The sequence below is a fragment of the Elephantulus edwardii genome, unplaced genomic scaffold, assembly GCF_000299155.1.
Source record: "Elephantulus edwardii isolate Elephantulus edwardi_28Jun2011 unplaced genomic scaffold, EleEdw1.0 scaffold00302, whole genome shotgun sequence".
Lineage (NCBI taxonomy): Eukaryota > Metazoa > Chordata > Mammalia > Macroscelidea > Macroscelididae > Elephantulus > Elephantulus edwardii.
The window spans coordinates 545,020-549,710 of record NW_006400052.1 but is presented as its reverse complement, the minus strand read 5'-3'; positions in this window follow the sequence as shown (position 1 = coordinate 549,710).

The window sequence follows — 4,691 nt, the reverse complement described above, 5'->3', positions numbered from 1 at the left end:
ATGTCACCTCCTCTAGGAATCCTTCCCTAATATCCCCCAGGATGCTCTGAGTCTGTCAGTGTCCCCAGTGTTACCCAAGGGCCTGGAACTAAATATGGGGTGGTGAATGTTTTTGAATGAATGCAAGAAGAAATGAATATTTGAATGACTCAGTGAATGAGGGTCCCCTCAGGCCCGAGGGCAGCCCCTGGACACCCTGTCTCTTCTACCCCACCCCAGGGAGGAGGGTTCTGGCTGACTTCCAGCCACGCCCCACCCCTCAGAGGCTGCCAGAGCTGAAGGCATTTCCCAGAGCTCAGCACATTCCAACCTTCACTACAGGCCGAGAGTGGGCAGGGGGCATTTTGGGGAGAGGGGGGAGGCCCCAGCATTCCAGGACTCTGCCACCCTGTTCTGATCCCCTAGGCCCTTAGGAATAGGCCCTTACCCCTCAGTGAGGGAACTGAATGGGCCCAGGGAGGACCAGGTGTGAGGGAGGAGGTGCAGTCTGAGGCAGAGGGCTGGGGCCTGTGCCTGTCTGGACAATGGGGCCCAAGCTGCTGACTCAAGCTTTGGGGGTAATCCTCATTGCCCCTCCCACCCCTGGCCCCAGGTCTGGGCTCAGAGTGTCCAGCAGCAGAGGCAGCGGTCGGGAGGGTCCGGGGGCATGTGGGGTTACTTGTGCGCCTTCTGCTGCCCCCCGGGGTCTGGTGAGTCAGGGTGAGCCGGGGGAGTGCTGGGGGGCCAGGCAATTGGGTGACTTTGTGGATTTGGTTTGTGAGCTAGGCAGATCTGGCTACAATTCCTGATGTAGGGGACCTTGAATGTGTTGCTTACTCCCTAGAGACCCCTTATTTGAAGCAGAGGGGAGAGAAGAGTGTGGCTTGTCTCCAGGATCTGGGCCCCAACTTCTATACCTTTGGCTCTAACCTGAATGTGGACAGCCCACCTGGCATCCTTAAAACTAGGACCAGAACTTAGATGCTCAGCACAGCACTTGGCACATGATAGGTGCCCCCCAAATGGCAGCTCCATTAAACAGAGAAATGGGGTTCTCCACACCTGACCTCGTTTAAGCCCAATACTCCCGGAATGTCCCATCTGGGCTCCCCATTTGTGTGAATAGCGCCGATAAAAAGTAGCGCTCACTGTGTACCAGGCAAGAGTTTAAACTTTTTAGCTTCTCTTCACTCATTTAATCCTCAGGATTCCCTGTGATAGCCATTCTTACCATCCCAGACTAGAGATGAGGTAACCGAAGGCCCAGAGAGGTACGGAGACTTGCCCAAGGACACACAGCCAGGAAGTTACCAAACTGGGATTTGAACTGCAATTGCCTAGGAGATGAAGGAGAGGAAGTTTATCTCACTGGCCCCAGGAGCCAAGAGGGCCATGCTTGAGCCAGTGAGTCCAGAAAGGATGATAAATGCTGAGTCTCTAAGAATGGGGGAGTATCTTGCAAACCCCTGGGGTGAGGCAACTGGCAAGAGAGAAGCAGAGGTCTCTCAGATCCCCACCCCCTTGAGGATGGATGTGACTGGCTGAAGGGGATGTTTGTTTCTCTGCCACCCACCCTTTGGTGACATCATGCTGTGTTAGCCAATGGCTGGGGTCTTCCCCTCCTTCCCCTTCCCATTCCCTTTTCCCCCTTAGCCTCAGGCCGGGACCCAGCAGACGGACAGGAGCTCTTGGGGTGTCTGGAGGCCCAGCGGTAAGGAACCAGCAAGCCTGTCCTCCTTGGGCTAGGCTGAGAAGCAATGGGAATGAGACCCACCCAGGGTCCTGGGAGGTATAGGGAGGGTGCCACGGGGTTCAAAAGGCACAGAGTCTGGAGCCAGAGCCTAACTTTCCCCTTTTTCTGGTCCTATGGAGTTGGGCTAAATAGTCTACCCTTTGTGTCTCCGCTTCCCCCATCTCTAAAATGGGCTTGAAAAGTGTTCTTCACAGGGTTAGTGTGAGGTTAAATAAGGTGTTGCCTACAAAAAACTGGGGCAGGGGGAGTCTTCTGAGTGCTAGCATAGGGGGCTAGGGAAGCTGTGCTGTTCAAAGTTCTCATTTGGTAGAGGGAAAGTGGGAGCAAAGTCTGGGGTATGAGACAGATGTAGACTTTCCCATGTGCACCCTGTTGGCAGAAAGTAGAAGGGAAGAAAAAGCAAAACCCACTGGATTCCAATTAATAGTAACTCTTTAGAACATAGTAGAATTACCCTATAGAGTTCCAAGTCTTTATGAAGGAGTCCTTGTGGCATAGTGTGTGCTGGGTGCTGATGGAAAAGGTTGGTTTCAAATCTACCAGTCGTTCCATAGGAGAAAGATGAAATGGCTTTTCACCATAAGAAATGTATACTCTCAGACCCTTGATGGAGGGCAGCCATGAGCTGGGACTGAATAGACGCCAGTGGGTTCTGGCATTCAATCCTTTTAGAAGTAGACTGCCACACCTTTCTCCCCTGGAGCGGCTGGCTTCAAACTCCTGACCTTTCAGTTAGCAGCTAAATGCTCAACCATGGTGCCACTGGGGCTCTTTACACTAATTGAGACCTTACTATGTGCTGAGAATGAGTACCTTTCATCAGTGCATACTCACACATCCTCACAGTGACTCCTTTGGGTTCCATTTCTCAGGTGAGGAAACTGAGACAGGGAGATTATCCCCAGTTCTCATGTAAGGAAGTGCTAGAGCAGGGATTTTAATGGAGACAGCCCAATTTCCTCCCCTCTGAGTAAATGGCACTCAAGAACAGTCCAGGAATAGGCACAAGTCAGGCAAACCTCTCTACCTTTTCCCGTTGAGCACCAGATCACTGAGGAAGGACAATTCTCAAATGCAGTGTGCAGTAGCCACTTTGGGGAATAAAATGCCGAGAGCACAGAGGTTACAGGGAGCAAAGCTTGGGGATTCCTTGGCTGGCCGAGTTCAGTCACCCAGAAGGGCATTAGTGGCAACTTAAATGGGAGAACAGAATAAAAGCTCAGGCAACGGGGACTCTAAGGATTCTGGGAGCTCTGGCATGAACCAGGTCTGTGCCATAGTACATGCTACTGTCATGTCAAGTGCCCTCTGGGCATTGGGTCCCTTATATTCACGAGAGGTGCATTAAGTCCCTAATAGAAACCCAATACCCTCCCCTCTGCAGGGCCCCCAGTGCCCTTCTGCCCAGTGAGGTGGATGGGCAGAGCTGGGAACAGAGAGTGCCTGAGCTGGGGTGGGTTTCCTTCCGAAGCTGCCCCCACCCCAGGATCTGGGACGTGGCTCAGGAAGGGCACCATGGAGCTAATTATAACCTGGGGCTGGGCAACTGTCCCAGGCAGGGCTGAGGAAGGAGGACACTCTGTCTTGCCCCGCCCTGGCTGGCCTTCCTGTGCCAGGTTCTGGGTGTGACCCAAGCTGCCTGAACCTCCAGCTGAGAGCTGGTGCCCCTCTGGAGATCGGCTCACCTGTGAGCAACAGGCTTCTCCCTCCTTTTGCTTGAAATATTGGGGTGTATTAGAGTTCTGGTTAAGAGCACTTAATGCTAGTTTTTCAGACCCCAGTTCAAGTTCTGTCACTCGGAGACTCTAAACTCATTTTACTCTGCAGTAATGGACTTTCCTGAAGCCATGTTTTTTAAGTACCTGCTCTGCACTAAAACCCCTCTAAAAATGTCTATTTGGACCCCCCTCTACTAACGCCTACTGCCCAGCTGCTCCACTGGGCTTCCCTCTGCCACCCCCAATACCAGCAAGTTACAGTGCATAGTAGGGACCAGGGGAGCAAACTCTAGTCTGTCCCTTCGTGGCTGTGTTACTTTGGGCAGGTCAGTCTCTCTATCTGAGCCTCAGCTTCTACTCCCTTAACAGCCACTTGATCTTGGGTGACTTTGAGACAAAGGAGTTTCCAGCACAGAAAACAGCCAGAAGACATGGTCTCAGACAACTCGTTTTTGCTTGGAGGGGTTAGAGACTCAGAGGAGGACACAGAGAGGGAGACCCTCGGGGATACCCAGAGGTGGGGGCCAGTGGTTGGAATGGAGCAGGAGAAGATTGTGGGGTCCCTGTGTTCTCTGTCCTGGTCTGTAAGGGTGGGCTATGAAGGGCCATTGTGTGGCAGGGTGGGTGGGCAGGGGTGGAATGCGGCTGGGCACTGTAGACAGACCATTGTTTGAGGAATGTGCCTCGTGAGGTCTGACCTTTCACTGGAGAGTAGTTGGCAGGCTGGCATGCCAGGTGGGGGCCGGGAGGGCAAACCTTAAGTTGAGGGGTGAGACTGGAGGAGGCAACATCCATTGCTATTTCTCCAGAAGGACCTGGAGTGAGGTCATGTGCGAATCCCCTCTCTGCATCCTGGCTGGGTGGCCTTGAGATGAATGGCTTAGTCTCTCTGAGCTTGTTCCATATTTTAAAATGGGGATGAAACAAAATACTCAAACTTGTTCCTGTGGAATCAGAACCGACTTGTAGCTGACTCTCCAGCAGGTTTTCAGAGGCTGTTAATTGCCTGGGAGGAGATTGTCTATCTTGGAGTAGCTAGTGGATTCAAACCACTTGCCCTTGGGTTGGTAATGCAACTCCTTGCCCATTAGGACACCAGAGCTCCCTAAAATGGGAATGGTGTCTCTTAAAGTGACAGACATAGTTTTATTTCAGGGATGAATAAAGAGCACTCACTAAATACCCAATAATACCCAATAATAACTGCTTGTTATTAATACCCAGACAAACCCAAGTACCAG